Source organism: Thalia democratica, chromosome 6 (genome assembly GCF_965202585.1).
Source record: "Thalia democratica chromosome 6, ktThaDemo2.hap1.1, whole genome shotgun sequence".
Classification (NCBI taxonomy): Eukaryota; Metazoa; Chordata; class Thaliacea; order Salpida; family Salpidae; genus Thalia; species Thalia democratica.
This window is the reverse complement of record NC_139170.1, coordinates 9067047-9085933: the sequence shown is the minus strand read 5'-3', so window position 1 is coordinate 9085933 and position 18887 is coordinate 9067047.

Here is an 18887-nt window from a genome sequence, read left to right as displayed (position 1 = left end):
TTCATAAACTTCTAAGGAAATTAATTAGCTTTAAATGTTTTGTTAAAAATAAATTTATTGAAATAAAAATTCAGAGACTTTTTTTCTATAACAGTTTATTCTAATATCCAAATACTTATATGTAAGAATACTATAGTTTTAAGTATCTCAAATCTTCCCTTGGTTGTGTGTTGTTCTTTGTGATTTTTTTGTCTTTATCAAAATCGTTTTAATAAAAAAAATTAAATTTGTAAACTTTTTTGTTAAATAAAAAAAGCTTTTTTATTAAAACAACATATACTTGTATGATAACTAAAAAAAACTGTTTTAATTTAGTTCAAACTTACAAAAATTTTAGTCCTTTAGCAACCAATAAAGTTTTTAAACAATTTTCTTTTATAGTCAACAACATAAAATGATAATAAATCAACTGATAGAAGTTAAGGGTATCAAACATTATTTCTAGAAAAACAAGTGGAAAATACTAGTAGACTAATTTGCTACAAAAGTAGTTTATTACTCTACTGCGTGTTTCAGCTCATTACAATTTTTGTTTTCTACTTTTTTTTCAAGTCAATAAAAAACTACATTTACTAACAACTTTTATATTCTCAAAATAGCTTTTAGTATTTATTTAAACTTAGTCATGCACTTCTGAGAGATAATATAGACATATATATATATATATATATATACAGATCATTTCTGATATTTCAATTTTTGCAGATTCGTAATATTTTTGTGCTAGCTACGTCCCTGGTATGCACTGTTTGTTTATCATTTAGCTTTTTTAACTAAATTGTTATTGTTAACAGCAATTTTTTTCAACGTATTTTGTTATTATTCTTATTTTTATTATGGTTAATAAATTTATAATAATTCTCAAAGGTTAGTTAATACTTCATAAATAGTTAATTTTTACTTTTTTTTTTAAATTGTTCCTCATAGGTTTAGCTTAATGTTTTTTTTGGAAAAGTTTAGTATTAAATATTGTAAAAATCAATTATAACTTTTAAACCACCATGAATAACTAAGCTTTCTTAGTTCTTGATGAATCTTAATTCTTATGAAGTGTATGAATTAAAATAATTGTAAGAAACAACTTCAACTGCGACTTATGTGCTTAAAGATAAAGCTGATATATTCTATACTTTTTTTATTCTTTTCAGGGGGTAAGCGTGCTCCAGTGACCCTTTTAACGCCGTCGCCACCATTCATCAGTGTTATGAAATCAGTGTTATTTGTGAACTGCAAAGCGTGGAAGTTTATAAGTCTTTTTTTTTTTTTTTTTATTATTACGTCACAGGAAGTTTAAAAATGAATATTTTTTCGCAGACAATTTTATAAATTTATTATTATTTGATTGGTACAAAAAAAATGAGTAAAATTCTGTAGTTTTATTAATAAACAATGTTAGTTGTTTATAATCTTTATTTAAACATGTTTTCTCATTTTAATAAGTCTAACCTTTAAACTTTTATAAAAGAACTGTTTTAATACTTGTAAGGTTACTTACATACTTAGTTAAAATGATATGTTCAAACTAAACAAGTTGCTTATCCCTGATTAAAACAGTGACGGTCCATTTACTATACTTTTATCAATAAAAGTAAAATTGTATACATATAAAAGTTATTTAACTATAAATATTAAGAATCAATTGGTTGTGTCAAATCTTTTAAATTAACATATGAAACTAGGCTCGAAATAGTTTTAATTTACTTACGTATAAGATATTTCAAAAAGTCAAGTAACAAGAAACGATTTTCTTTATCATACAATATAAAAGCTAAACTAAAACATAAATAAATTAAAAAATAGTTTGTTTTTTAACTTTAAACAATGTAAAATAATCACCATTTTAGTTTGATCTAATTATGCTTTATAACTGCATTTATACTATTTTTAAATTCTTAACGTTTTCATTTAGTTATTATGTATGTAAGATTAAATCTTTTTTTCAAAATTTATCATAAAATAAACAATTCAAAAAAAAATCAACTCCGTATACGCGTGGCTTTGTCACCCTTGATTCGGTTAAAGTGGTCGAAACTGCCTACTTAAATTATCAAGTAAAAAACAAACTATATGAGTAATATCCTTTTGTTTGATCAACAGTGTGTTTTTGCTAAGTCTGAGTAAACTTTAATTTTAATTTTTTTATTTATCTAAAAAAATATTCAGCTGTTTTATTTAAATAATTTTTGTTATTAGATACTAATAACTTTGGTGTTTTTTTTAAATTACTTGTATTAAAATAATTTTTCAGTATAAAATATTTTTTATTCTAACTAAATCATTATATACTAGTTTTAAGTTTGTAAATTTATACTTGCAAATTTACACAAAACTGTAATGGATGTATTATTCTAAAAATTAGCTTAACTTCTTTAAGTTTTTTTATCCTTTAAAATAAATAAGTATTTTTGGAACATTAGTTCCTAATTTTCAATATGATTTTTCTATTTTAAATGAAATGCTTTATACAAGATCTGTATATATCTGTATATACCCCAAAGCAGAAATTTTAAATTAGGGGAATTTTTTGAGAAGAGTAAATTGTACGCAAAGTTGTGAAATATTTGTAATTCTTCAAAATAGGTTTCAATGATATACTCTTTTTTTTTGTAAGCAAGTACTGATGATCCATAGCAGTTCAGGGGATTAATTAAATAACGGTAAAAGCAACGGTTAAATAATTATGGAGTTTTCTCAAGTTAAAAACAGGTTGCTACTTTTAGGACTGTATTTCAAAAAATATTAAGAATCTTTGTTAAATAATTTAAACACTCAGCGAAAATGTTTTTATTAAGTAGTTACCCGTATATGAACCATCAGTAAACGCGGTTGCCTTGTTTTATGATAAAAAATAAACTTCAAAAAACATTACACTTCTTTTTGATCTAATAAAAAAACTCAATGACACTAGCTAAAACAAAGAACAAATTAGTTTCACGTGATATTTTATTACACTAAACAATTTCCTAGTCAATATTATCTTTAGTAGAAACCAAAAAACCGCCGAACTATTTTGATTGAAATCGCGAGATTAAAAATTCCACGGCCCAAAGAACATTTCCTTGGCCTTTAACACAAACAGGAACCGCGGTCTGACGTAATTCTGTCTGGCAACAAACTCGTTCCTGTGTTCAAAAGGTTGAAGCGGAGTCTTTCTTAAAATTTTTCCATCACAAAACCAATAATCACTGTAAGTATAATGCGGCCTGAAGTAACTTCTGTATTCAGCTAAAGGATGTGGGAAGAGGAGATATTGCTGTGTGTACTGTTTATAAACAAAATGTTTTATTTCATTGGTGTTGACGAGAACCTCGTTCATGAACACGTACTTGACGTTTGGCTGCGGCATGTGGCGGTCATAATTTCTGAAGTCAGACCAGTAAACCGCCACGCCCGACCCTTCAGTCATGTAAACGCCGCTCCCAAAAAACCCTGAATAGGAGTTTTTGAACCCTTTATGCAGAATTCCCGCTGCACCTTCAACTGTGGTTCCGTGATACAGCATAAAGTTGTGCTCGAGACCTTCGTTCGCGTCTTTAACTTCAGTTTTTACTTCTTCTTTTGTATCATTCTCATTAATTTGGTACACCACAATATCTTCTATTGTGTAGGGAGTCTGATATTTATTATGGGAACTTTTAAAAACTTCTGCGTGTTTTTTCGTCATTGCAGGACTTAGTTCCTCTAAAGCATATTTTGTAAAAAGTTTTCCGCTGTTTAAATTTATTTTAAAATTTTAGTTTGTGTAGTAAAAATAATTATAGAAAAAAATGTTATAATGTTTTGGTAAAAGAAAATTTATTTTAACCAAACAAGTAGACTTGCAATTATTAGTTTAAACCGGTTAACTTAGTATGCAATTTTAAAGAAAATATACTAGTTTGGAAAAACATAAATTAACACTTACTAAAAAAATTAATTAAAAGTCTTTTTTTTGTTTCTAAAAATATAATTTTATCTTAAATGCAAGAACAATAAATATTTTTTTGGGATATAATTAAATTTTGGCAATTACTAAAATCTTTAAGCAGCTTTTAAAATACAACTTGAGTAGACGCAAATTGTAATTTTAATCAAATTTTATTTTCTCAATTTTATTTATGTTCGCTTCTACCAATTGAGACTAAGTTATGTACCAACAAGCGAAATTTGTACTACTAACTAAAAAGGCTAAATTATATAAAAAGAAGTAGTTACTGTGATTAATTAGATCTTTAACTTAATACTAGGCCTAGCTAATAAACACATACCAATCAAAAGTATTACGACTCATAAAATATGCCAAATTTGGCTTGCTAATAAGAAAAACTTTCTTTAACTTTCAATAAATACAAAATAAACCTCAATTTCTTTTTAACTTCAAACGCCCATTCTTTCTTATTCCACTCTTCAACCAATTGCTCACTAACTTTCGTCTCTGGTACCACAGCGACACGTTCCTGGTAACTACCTCTGTAAAATACATAAAAACAGTTATTTTCTTATTAGTTGTGATAAAAATTATATTAATAATGTTGTTTTATCAAAAAGGCGTATGTCACTTGGCTTAAAGTAGTTATTTTTTCATTCCAAAACTTTTTAGAACAATTTTACAAAATACATGACAAGGTTTTTTTGAATACTAAAGCACAAACACTAAGTCAAAAACATACAAGGGACAAAACTGTACATTAATAAAAACTTTAATAATGGTTTTACTTTTACACCGTTAATTCAATCTTCTCATTTTTCATTAGGAAAAACAATTTAACAATTTGAATAACAATGGGTTAAAAAAGGTTTTACGTGTTTATCTATCTTTTCCTAACAACTAATACCATCAAGTATGTTTGTTGTTTTCGTTAAATATTTCCAAAATGAGAACTGAAAAACATTTTACTGGACTCAAGTTGTTCAATTTAGAACCAATTGTCGACTTATATGATAAAATTACCAAAAGGGGGACAATACTGTCCAATATGAAATACTTTAGGCTACAATAAGCACAATTAAGTCAATAAGGCATTAACCTCAGACATTAAGAATAACAATAAGTTAAACAAAACTGAATATAAAACAATTTATAATAGTAACTTAGTTTTATGTTATATATAAAAAACTTACGATTTAATTTCAACATTATAATTTATTACACCATCTATGACTTGCTTCTTCCAAATTTGTGCAATTTTCGATGTTAACTTTTTTTCTTCCATCTTATTTTAATATAGTTTTCTCAGGTCTAAAAGAAAAAAAATACACGTTTGAATTAGTCTATTTTATTAACTGATAAACAGTCAGAATATCTTCTGTGACTTTTCAGTAAAGTAAAATTTCAAACAATCCAAAATTTTTAGAACTTTATTAAGTCATTGCTGTTTTTATTAAATAATTAATAGTAATATGTAGAATTTTTGTTAAGCTTATCATATGTGAATAAAACTGATTTTAATTTCATAAATTAGACTTTGTTTTTTAAGTTTTTTTTTAGTTGCTTTAACTAAGTATATGAATTTGATAACACATATGAGCTACAAGCAAAAGAAATCTGCTAAACTATTTAAAGCTTTTTACGTTTTAAATGATGAATTTCTATCGTCATTTTAGATTAACGTTTTAATTGCAATAACTTGGTATCAAAAAAAAAATGAACAGTATAAAAATAGTTTAAAATCTATTTTAAAACTGTCATTCTTGGTACTCATAACTATAAAATAAGATCTAGAAACTTTTATGGTAAATGTAGTTATTATATTGTTTTTATCATTTAAAAATGTTTAGGCAAACTCATTAACTATTATAGATATAGAATTTTATAACTAAGATGGTCGTTGTAAATAACAAATTCAAATCGTGTTTCTAACTTACTAACCACTATCAAAAACAAATAAAACAATAAATACATTTGTGTTGACAGCAGAATTTGAATCAAGTTTATATTAAAAGTTTTTTTGTCTTATTTTTAAGTAGGTTTAATAATTATCTGAATTTAAACTATTTATTTTCTATAAAATAATATTGTTTATTTATATATAATAGATAAAAATTAAGTTGAATTTTAGAATACTTAATTATGCACTGCAGTTAAATGTATTTTTGTTTTCTGAATAATCTTAATTTTCTTATTTTATCTACATAGATAATGAATTAGCTAGACAGAATTCACATACCTTAAAGTTGTTTTTATCAACATTGAATACACAAATAATTTAGTTAAACCTTTTAATAAAAAAAAACTCATAACCTGCATACAAATACTTTTGTTACTAAACTAAACTTAATGATAATTGTTTTAAGTCTTACAAAAATGTTTAAAAAGCTTTTGTTAACACATCAGTCTAAATTTATTTGGTTTTAAAAAAGCTTTAGCTATTTGTTTTTAAAAAGTTATTAACGTTATTAACCTCAATCAATTTTTTACTTTTTACAAAACACTATTGTCAACAAAATGATTTACTAAGCTTTTGAGAATATTCATATGAACTAAACTTATTAAACTTTGATTGATCATCAGTTTATGAGCACAGAAAATCTAATCAGCACTTTGATTTTATTATTAATCACTATGTTAAAGAGCATCAAAAAAGTACTTTGTGTTAAGTTAGTGAAAACAAACGTCTATAGTTTTTTTTTTATTTACTACAATGAAAACACATGTTAAAGTAAGTTTTTTTAAATTTTATTAACTCACTCATAACATAGTAGAAATATTACTCAATTTCAAAAACTTTGTTGTTTTATTACTAACTCACAAAAAAAAATAAATGTACAATAAAGAAGTTATTCTGTTTACTACAATAAAAATGCGATTTATACAATTTTCAAAGCTGTTATTTCTAATAGTTAGCATTAATACCACAACATACCTTTTCTTTTATTATTTTTTTTAAACCTTAGTTTTAATTTTGTTTTATGCTTGTTTTTTAGAAATATTTAAATTGATTAGTAGTCAACACTGAAAGTATTACCAGTTGAGTAGGTTAAAATAAAAACAGGCTACTTTTATCAAACACTACAGCAGTATTAAATAAAAATTACAAGAAAGTAATCTTTAAAAGAATTGTGTTTTTCTACGTACTATAGCAAGCATTTAATAAGTTTAAATTTATAATTAAAATTTATAATTTCTAAAATTCGTTTTAAAATATAACATTTTTTACACTTAATAAAGAGTACAGCAGTATTGTTTATGAGTACGACACAAGTAAACCGTCAAGCATATAATACAGCAATTTGCCAGGTATTGGATCAAATCTTTTGCAAAAAAACTATTTAATAAGATGTCAAATTTGGTCTTAAAAAGTGATACAGAAGTCTTCTTAGAGATCTTTTACTTAGCAAATATTTTTTTTTAATACCATTGCAGGAAGTAAAAATAAACAAATGCTTTTTTCTAATTTTTCTATTTATTTCCAAGTATTATCAACTAAAATATACTACTCGCTAAGAAAGAATCAATTCATGCTACATTCATGAGGTCTCAGTTTATATTTTATAAAATTATTACAAGCTACATTAACAAAAAAAATGTATTTTTGTTTTTTCTATGCTGGAAAAAAATTAACAAGTATACTTGAAACTACTTAAAATGCATTATTTGAAGGTAACCTGCCTTTTTTATAGTAGAGGTTTGACAGTTTTTAATATTGTGATGCACCTGTAATAAACTTTGATTTTGTGGAACAATGGTGGATTCAAAAAACAGAATCAAAGATTAATTTAAACAATGTGTTCAAACGATAACTCAAGCAATTTACAAATCTTTCATTAAAAAACATATTTTAAATAATAATATACAATAAACCTAATTTGTTTAAATTTTAGTTGTTATATATCCCCCTAATTCTTAATATCATAGAAAACCCGAAAAAAACTTCTGGAGTAAAAAACTTTTTTTTGCCGATAATATTTTTATTAAGAGAGTATACAAATTAAAATCGGGTCTTCTAACTTTTAAAGATTTTAAATCAAACTTAATTCATTTATCGTTATTTGATGAATTGGATGTGTTACAAAGATCACAAATAAAACGGATATAATTTCTTAGATTAGACCATATTTTATAAAGGATTTTTGGATAGGGAAAATGAACTTGGGTATTGAACTAAACCTTAGACGAACGTTTATTTTAAACATTTTTTTAGATTAGTAGCCGAATTAGTTTTAAATTTATTTAGTATTTGATAAGATAAAATTTGTCCATAGTTATAATTTACGTGTTCATTTTATTTTAAGTTTTCAGGTATATACATTACAAAATCTTTAAAAACTTTAAATTTTGTATTTTAGTGTTACTAACTAATAGGTCAATCGGGTAAGGTTTGTTTTCAATAGTGGTTAGAATATTACAAATGTTAGTATTTAAGTTAAGTTTTATTGTTTTTAGCGATTTTTTAACATTAACTAGAGACATTTTTAATGAAGTACTTTACTGACTTAAGATTTTGTATCATCTGAAAATAACTCCTTTCCACTTTGAACCTTAATGTTTAAATAATTACTATTGGTTTAGATTGATCTATTGTTATTTTATTATTATAAAAAAGGGGACTAATTACACCACCTTGTGAGATTCAACTAAAACGTTTTTAAGGGTCTAATAGCGTGTTATCAATGACTACTTATTTGATTCAATATTGATTTAATTTACTAAGGTTTCATGTAACCAATGCTACCTTTTGTAATAAGGTTTTTGAATACCAGTATAGACTACTTTGATAGATTCGTTTTAAAGATAACTAGCTATGTTAACAGTTTAATTTTAATAAGCGGTTAAGGACAACACCAAACTTTTTAATAGTTAGTACTTTATAGTCAAAAGGTGATTAAGACATTTGAACACATAATGTTGTAATACATTCCAGAAAATCGAGTATTTAGGGGTATTGGCCTATATTTTAGTGTGTTTATTACCCTTCTTATGCATAGGAATGACAAAAAAGTACTTTCGACTGTTTGGGTAAATAAGACAATGCTATAGAACAATTATGAAATAATGGTAACAGAATTAATTATGATAAAACATCATAGTTATCAAAGTGAGTGGGTTGTTTTGTGGCATTCCAATACTTTTAACTTTTAGTTGCTTAATTGAGTATTTAATAGTAATACATTACTTTATTAATTAATTTTAAGAATAGTTAAAGACTATAGTTTTTTAATTAATAAACCACCTACGTTTATAATAAATGATTATGAAAATTTACAAAATAGATTAGTCTAAAAATTTAACTTAAATCGACGCATAATTTATCTGGTAAGTATTAGTCCCTTTCTAAAATTTTAACCGTTTGACAGTGAAATAAACATTGAGAAATTTAAATTGTTAAGTTCATGTTCAATCAGAAAAAAACCTTATGTGAGAAAAATAGAGTTTTCTAAACTCTTTGATATAAATAGTCAAGAATAATTAGAGTCTTAATTAGAAAACTATGGGAATAAAAATAATACTTTTTAAAGTTTACTTGTCTAAAGACTCAAACAAAGTTTTTAAATTGTTCAGATTAGCTTATAAAACAAAAACAGTTTAAATGCAAAATAGAGTTTAAACCATTTATTTTTTCAAAGAATTTCTTGTTTTCATATAACGTTTTAATTATTCGTAAGCGAAATACTTAAGTTTATGATTTTTTGTTCAATAAATTCTTTTGTAATGTAGATTTAATTCTAAAAAAATTAACCAAGTTAAAAAGAATTAACCAGGGTTCATTATCTTATTTAATAAAAGCTGTATTTTTCTCTTGACCTAAATCTATCTGAGTCATATTTTCACTTTTTACACTCTTTTGGGGTCATTGTTTTTTTACTTGATCAAGTTAGTAACTCGATATCAAACGTTTGTTAAAGCGTTTAAGAAAGTTGTTTATAATTACTTTAAATTTTTTTTAACGTTATCTTTATGACGTAGTGACCTAATAAATTGATTTCTTTTAAAGCAAAAAAAAAATTCCATGTACAAATTAAAGTAAGTCTCAAAACTTAAATTAAGGTATAATTTTTCATTTGTTAGCTAGTGCAATGGATTATATGATTTGTTCTTTAAAAAACAGATACTTTTAAAATCTGAAATTGTTTTGGAATAATTTAGCAATAAAATGAGAAGATAAAAATCTCAAATAGATAAGGTATGGAAATGCTCTTCACTAAGATACACTTGTGAAAATATTTAAAAAGTATAGGTATTAGTTCAACGTTTATATAAGTGAAAATAGTCCTATGCTCGTTGGACTAAATGTAATTTACCAAGTTGATAAAAGAATTTTCAGTCATAAACAAAAGTTGTACAGAGGTAGATCACGTGACAAAATTTTGGTTTTTGGAATAGTTGATACAAACCTTAAACCAGCAAAAGACTACTTTTAAATTGTTTTAAAGTGATAAGCTAATATACTGCTACCGATCAGACATGTTAAAAAGCACTGCTTTGTTTACTCGAGCGTGAAATTACTAACTTAAAACAAACCAAAGTTTATACGCTTCATTGCTGAATTACCATAGTAACTTTTAGCATTTTACCAACTCTGCTACCGATTATTAAAAGAATCTGATTACCAGGTACCACAGTAGAAAGTTATTAGTTGGCGGCATATCGGCATATAAGTGAAATTGGATATTCTTATGAAACTGCAAACCATAAACTACATTTTGTTGACTTTTTAACAAAAAGTCACGCACTGCATGTTAAAAACTTTTGGAAAAAGCAAAATTCACGTTGTAAAAAAATGAATCAGAAAATTTTGCTTAATTGCAAGAAAATCTTAGGAGAGAAAACTATGGTGTTATTTTTCAAAAGGACCTTGGACTTAAGTTAGACTGTTGTGCTATGAAACGAAATAATCAATTTATTAATTATTAATTTTTAGCTAAAAGCAGTATTTGTTTTAATAATTTAAATATGTGTTGGACTTAAATAGAAACTTACAGAAAAACAGAGTTTTCGGTTTAAAAATATCATTTACTTTAATTATATTACAGGGACGACAAAAAATTGTTTAGCGAACTAGGATTACATACTTTCTGGCTGCAGTTTTACCTTTTGAGGGATGACACCCTTTTAAGTTAAAAACGTGTTCACATACATCAAAATTACACTCAGTCTCCCGCCGTTTACCAATTTTTAGTAAAAGAAATTAAATTGAAATAAATAAGTTAATATATTTTTGTACAAGTTAGTACATTTCATAAAACAACAAAAACAAATTCAAAGGATTTCATTATAATGTATTTTACGATCAATTTAACGATTGGTATTCAAGTTGAGTTGCTGTTTTATTGAAATATAAGCAAAAAAATTAATAAATATTGAATGAAAAATGCCATAAGTATACCTTTGAATGCTTTTTAGAATAACTTTGTTCAGGTGTTGCACTGTAACGAAATTAATTTTCGTTTTCGTTGTTTTATACTTTTCTGCCCGTTGGCGCTAAAGTCAGCTGAAATTTTGTACATATTTCAAGATAACATTAAGAAATTGCTCATTAGCCTCTAGCTTGCGCACTACGCACTACAAATTGTATAGTTCTTTTTTTTTGGCTCAATTTAGCCATAAGCAATGCGGAAGGCATAACAAATTTAAGACTTTAAAACACTAATTGAATTTAAGAATTTTTTTATCATTTTTATTTTACAGGATCTTTATGTTTATTTGTATAATTGAATTGTATGTGCTCAGTTTAGCCTTCGTTGTGCATGAAGCACAGCATAAATTAGGACTCTGTATTATTAGTAAGACTTATTTTCGTATGTAAATTGTGACGTTAAGACACTTAGAGAACACTACTAAGAGCATTTTTATTTGTAGAATTTAGTGTTTACTTGTTACTTTTATTTTTGCAGTTTTATTCTACTGATATATTAGTTGCTTTATCACTTGTTCATTAAAGCTCACATCTTCACTCTAATTGTCACATTAATATCTAATTTTCAATAAACTCACCTTATTAAAGAAATTGTATAATAAGTTTTTCATATACTTATTTATCACTAATTTAAACCTAATGAGTAAGGTAATTCAGTAAAAGCCTTAAGAGCTAAACGCCTAAAGCGTCGAGCACAAAAAAGGGGACTTACCCCAATTAAAGGTAATTCCTACCACAGGCCTAGAACTACAGTACTCAACTATCAAATGAGTCACAATGAGACTTTTCACCACAACACCTTCAACAAATTTTTAGTTTGTGACTATTAAGCATTAGCCTTAAAAAGTGTATATCAGAGTTTCTAGAAAGCTAATATTACATTGATAAATGAGCACTGAATATTTACTAAACTGTAGTTGTTTCAACTTAAAGTTTCGTACTGAGTATGTTTATGGCCATTTTATGTTTAAAATCTGGCATCTAAAGTATATAGCAGAGTGTTTTAAAAAAGGCTATATCATAAGTCAGTTTTAAATAACTACTAGAGTGACAAAAAAGAGCAGGATTTTCGTAAAATATTTAAAAAATGAAATACTTTTACTTTTTAGATTGCTATTTTGTAAGTTTTAACTTAATGTTTAGTATTTAAGCGTAAGGCAGGGGTACTAGAATAACAGTGAGATGCTATGACTACGAGGTATAAATGTTTTAAAAATAACAGTTTGTTTTAACTTTATATTGCATTCCAGAGTAACTCTTGCAATTTTGATGGATTGATAATTGGCATACGTGCTTTGAGATGAGATATTAACTAAAAATGTTTTTTACAAAGTTCTACTCTGCTTAAATAGATTGAAGAAAGATTTTTAATTGCTTAGAACATGGTTTATTACAAGTGGTAATATCGAACCTTTGGGAAAATTTTGGCTATCAGGATAAAATAATTAGTTTAGCGGCAAAACAACAAAAGGGCAAAAGAACAAACTAACATAATAGCAAATAGACACTAACATTAAAAACGTCAATTGTTTTTTTTTATTTCTACCTAGGGTTCAATTATGAAAATAAGTTTGGCAAACCCTGAAATTTAATTAAAAAAATTTTGTTTGACATACCAAATCAAGTTATATCGTAAGTTTTGGAATACAGTTAATTTAATATTTAAATGATCCTTACCTTTTATGAAAATATAACATTAGTGACTAGTTTTATATTTAAATTTATAAAGATATCAAAAAAAAAATTTATACTTTATGTAAACTTAACATTTCACTTTTTTAGTTTTATTACTTTGGTATAAGGTTAAGATTAAAACATTTATTAACATAGTTAAATAACAATATAAAAAAGTTTTATTTATAATCTATAGTTTATTGCGATTGAAAAACAATGGAATTTCTAAAACAGCGTGATCCTATTTTGCATTATTGCTGCACAGGTCCTTGATAAGGATATTGCTGGTGCGGCTGCTGCTGCAGAGGATACTGCGGCTGCTGCTGCAACTGCTGCTGCTGGGGATGATGCTGCGGCTGTTGCTGAAGATGATGCTGCGGCTGTTGCTGCAAATGTTGCTGCTGATGCTGGTGATGCTGCTGGTGCTGCTGCTGCGGCTGCTGCTGGTGATGCTGCTGCTGTTGGTGGAGGTGGTGGTTAGGATGCCTCTGCTGCATCGGCGATTGGTTCATCACCTGTTGCTGCTGATGACCATTTATCTGATAACTAATCGGTCCTACCTATTATAAAAAGTTTACCTAGTTCACTATCTTTTATGTTGTAATTGATATCTGTATACAAGAAACTTTAAAGTATACTTTCATAAATTAAAAGTTTTATTTCATATGTCTTACTACTTAAATAAAATTTAACAAACAATTTATTATCACTAAAATCAAACAACAAAACAATTTTTACTAATATTCTAGAGTTGATTGCGATGAAACTACCTGTTGCTGGCGACCATACATCTGGTGATGCGGCGCTGCGTTGTACATCGGAGGTTGCTGCGCGGGTTGGTTGATCAGCCTCAAGTTCTCCATTTGTTGGCTCAATTGGTCATACTGCTGCTGACCATGTGGTTGGTTCATCTGAGGCTGCTGGTAACCGAAATTGGAGTAGCCAAACTGATGCTGGCCATAGAACTGGTTTTGCGGTTGGTTCGAATTGTGAGAATAGCCATTTGCAGCTTGCTGTTGTTCGGCTGCCTAGAAAAATTCAAGGTTGTTATGTATAACTAAATATTTACTTTAACTAGTTTAATTTTTTATAGTTAGGATTTAAAAAAAATACCAGAAGGCGTAGCATATATTGTTGGCTCATACCTACTACATAAATTATTTTTTTTTTATAATTATAATTAGAGTACTTACTTTTTTAGCAAGGTTCCTTTCTGCTTTAGTCATTTTGATTGAAACTTCTAGCATACGGTTGTAATATACGACTCCATTCAAATAATTGATAGCGTTGAAAGCAGATTGTGATTTCGCGAATGTCACGAAACCATATCCAAGATGTTTACTTCCTTCGTACATAACCTAAAAGTACTACAATTTAAAAAAATCTATTTAAACTTAATTAAACAGTATCGTTAGCATTTTAAAAAAGTTAAAAGGTGGAAGACTTTTTTACCGAAACAGTCTACAAATATATTGGTTGTATATTTCACATATTGTCTTAAACAGGTTAAAAATATTAAATATAGTTTCAAACCTGGCAAGAATGGACATGGCCGTATTGCTGGAAAATTTGCCTTAGCACCAAGCTATCAATACGATAGGAAATCCCGTTGACGTAGAGAACTCTTTTCTTGCGCTCAAGTGCAAGCTCCGCCACCCTCTGGTTCTTGTCTTGGGCAAAATCAACAAACAAATTCTGACTTCCTAGTCTCGAGTTGTTCATGGCGCGGATGGCATTTTGAGCGGCTTCAGCGGTACTGTAGCACACGAATCCGAATCCTCTTGATTCTCCATTATCGCGCATGACCTGTAAAAATAATAGATGAGTAAATGGCCTAGTTCAATAAGCTTACATTAAGATCTATTTTTAGTTTTTTTGGTGTTTAATTTTGAATATATGGGAGGATATCTATTCTATAATAATTAATATTACATTTTAATAAAAACCTTCTTCTTTCTAGGTTTATTTTTTTACTAAGTTTGTAATGCTTTTAAAACTCAATAGAACGCATTTATAAAATATAAGCTGTTTTAACAAATTTTACTTTAGTGTAGGCACCACAAAACATAACATTTAAAAAAAATAATAGTTTTTATATATTTAAAGGTTTAAAAAATCAATACTCTGGCTTGAGTGACTAGTTTTATGGTTATCATTGGTAATGTCTATACAATTGCAGCAGACTGGATAAATGTAACAAACCTTGGCTGAGGTGATGTCGCCAAAGCGTTGGAAGGCGTCACTGAGAGTTCGATCATCGATGTTGACATCCAGGTTCTTGATGTAAAGGTTTTTACCTTTACTCAGATCCTGCAGCACTTTCTTGTGGCCGACGAACTCTTTCTTCAACGTGTTGCTTCTCTCAGCCTTGCTTTGGGCGCGGTCCACATAAATCGTGTGCTCTGTTTGTAGTAATAAAAGTATAAAAAATTTAAAGATGATGTATTTTAACATGGGTAGGTGCTTATTCAAGGTTTTTTTAAAGCAATTTCCATTGATAAATAATAGTGTTCAATGGATATGTTAAAACATTTTAGATTGCTTATCTAAGTGTAAATTAGTTTTTAACCTAACTTTGTTTTATCAAATCATCATTTTTTTAATAATATTTGTTTATAATTTCCAAAATGTTAATAACATCATACACAATATACTTACCTCCGATTTTGCTGTTGTTTAGCTCCTTCTTTGCTTTGTCAGCAAATTCATGGCTCTTCATGGAAACGAAGCCGTAGTTACGTTCCTGTTTGTCTTGCATAACCACAGCGTTCTGAACCTCACCGTGTTTCTGTATTAAAAGTTTCTGAGTAAATTTACACATTTTCAGTTAATTACTAGATATATTTAAACGTTTTCATATAAAGTCTTGTATTAATCTTAAGATGTCTAACTTATAGAGTATAGCATTAATATATTACTTATGTGGTATGCTTAAAAAAAAGTAAACTAACAGCAAAAAGATCCTTTAGTTCATCATCAGTCATACTACCAATGTTTTTCACATAAAGATTAGTGAAATTGTTTGCAGCATCCTCCACACGTTTGTGATTGCTTCGATGGTGTCCTACAAACACCTGAAGCAAAATACTATACTTCAATGATTATTAAAAATACCTAATACACAGCTTAAGACAAAATGTGAAACTAGTATACAGCAAAAAAAATATTTAATTATCAATTATTTTAAATTATTATTAATTATCAATTAAAACTACATTTTTTTTAAAGTTTTATAAAGTGTTTCAAAAATAGTTTTACAAAAACCAACAAACCTCTTGCTCGTCTTCTGCGTTCAGCTTTTTTCCATTCAATGACTGGATGGCATTGACAGCAGAAGTTTCACTCTCAAACTGAATGTATCCATACTTAGTGTTGGACAGATCCTTGTTTGGTTTGGGTGAGTTTTCGACCTGAAAAATTAGTTTTCTTTCGTAAATTTGACAAACAATAAAAAATTTTTTTAATGAGTAATAGAATTTAACAGATATATTAAAGCCAGGGTTCCCTAAACGAATTAACAATTACCTTTTAAGGACTTTTTTATATTGCTGTAGCTCAAACTTTTATACAAAAATAGGTTACCAAAAAAGGTGATAGAATTACTGTTAGGTTTTAATATTGATTACAGATTTAGACTGACCTTGCAGGAAAGAATTGGTCCGAACTGCACAAACATTTGATGAAGCTTTTCCTGATCGTAATTATCGGGTATATTCTTGATGAAGACATTTGAGTTCTCAGGCAGTTTGTGCTCAAAGTCCGCTTCCCACTTCATCACTCTGATATTTTTCCCGTGAATATTTTTGTTGTTCAACTCACGAATTGCGTTCTCAGCTGATAAATTATAAGCACATAATTAAGAGCGGCGTCGTTAATACTTGTATGTTGTTTGATAGTTATGTATTATGGAGCTTAATATTTAAATCATACCACTTATTAATAAAAAAATGAGCTGAGTAAGTATCATTTAATACGATAAGTTTTATTAAAAATCCGTTTCGTTATTATAAGCACCTAATAAAATATCTTTCAAGTTCAAAAAAAAAGTTATAAAATTTTTTTTTTAATGAAGGTAGTATAAATATTTTCAGAAATTTTAAAGTTTCACCGAGCATAATTAACGATTATCGTTGGTCATGGCGACACCGCGTGGTTAAAAGAAGCATAAAAAATAAATCATTTTCTAAAACTAAGATCATAAGATTTCATCAGAATTAAGAAATTTAGTGGTTATCATGTTTTATTAGCCTCACTAAGTAATTAAATTTTTTTAAACTATTTGAATAATTTTTAATATTTATCTGCATAATATATTCCCATTTGAATTCAAGAAAACTAAGAAATTTAGTATACATTAAAAAAATGTTTTTTTTTTTAAGTTTAAACTTGGAAATACTATTTTAAGCTATTTTATATTAAAACAGAAACATACCTGCATCTTGATCCACCATCTCAACTTGAGCATACTTTTTACGTAGCACGGTGTAAAGAATCATCACACTTGAAACTGTTCCGTACTCAGAAAACGTTTCAGTGAGGAGTTTTTCATTAACATCGTGGTTAAGATCTCCTACATAAACGCACCTTTGTTGATTAATGACTTCTGACATTTTTTCTGTTTTATCTGAAATTAATGATTACTATTATTAAAAAACTAAATATATTTAAATAGTTTTAATTTATATATTGTATGCGAATAATAAAGGTAAAGTGTTACTGGTAAATTAGTAAAATTTTAACGATTTTTTTTTGTCATTTCTTTACATTAATAATTATCAATTAGAAATTGTAAATAACAGATCTACAATAATCTGAATAACCATAACAACTAGACACACTTTTTAAATTATTAAAATGATAGTAAAATCAAGTTCTAACTTAGTATTGTATATCTTGAAGTATGACAATTTTATTAAAAAATTAAAGAATATGGATAAAGTTCAAATGACTAAAATTTATGTTATTTAAAAAAATTAATAATGTTAAAAAATAAAATATGTTTCAAACTTTATAAAGTACAATAAGTTTTTAAACAATTGTTAAAAACATAAATAAAATTTTAATGGCAATTAAGTTAATAATACATGTTCAAACTTACATCTACTGGAGTGGAAAAAAAAAACAACTAAAATTCTAAAAATAAATTAAATCTGAACAGTTATCTAAATCTGTAAAAAAATAATTGGTTAGTATTTTATGTAATCCTGTAAAATATATAAGTCTTTAAATTATATTTAACATTAAATATACTTATGTGGTAGAATTTTGACTATATAAAAAAATACCACAACATTTATTCAAAATATTCTACATATAGATTTAAATAAACTACATTAAATTTTCTAATTAACTAGTATACAACTTTGACAAAATTACCTAAAAAAAGTTTAAACTATATGTAGAAGAATCGGACTATATTGAAAATATTTTATAGTAAAAGCTAACTAAAGTAAAAAAAATTTAAACATCGAAAATAAAAAACCTAAATTTATTATACATGTTAGTTTCTGCGAAACTAAGTTCATTACTAGCCAAAATATATTAAACTTTTTTTCTTATTGTTTATAACTTTTGATATATTCATCAGCTTCTGTAATCTAAATCAATTTAAAAACTACAAATTAATTTGTTTTCTTTACACACGAAATTATTTAGACTGATTGATATTTTAACTTATACAAAAACTAATGTAAAAAAAATTTAGTAAAAACTGACAACTAACTTAAAGTAATTATTTTTTACCTTTTTGTAAAGAAAAGCACTAAAAGTACATATAGATTCTATTAGCCTTAAAAATCTATGAAACTGTTCAACTTCAGAGTTTTTCAGTGTTATATAAAATTTTCTATTACTATTTAAATCATTTCTTAATTTCATATA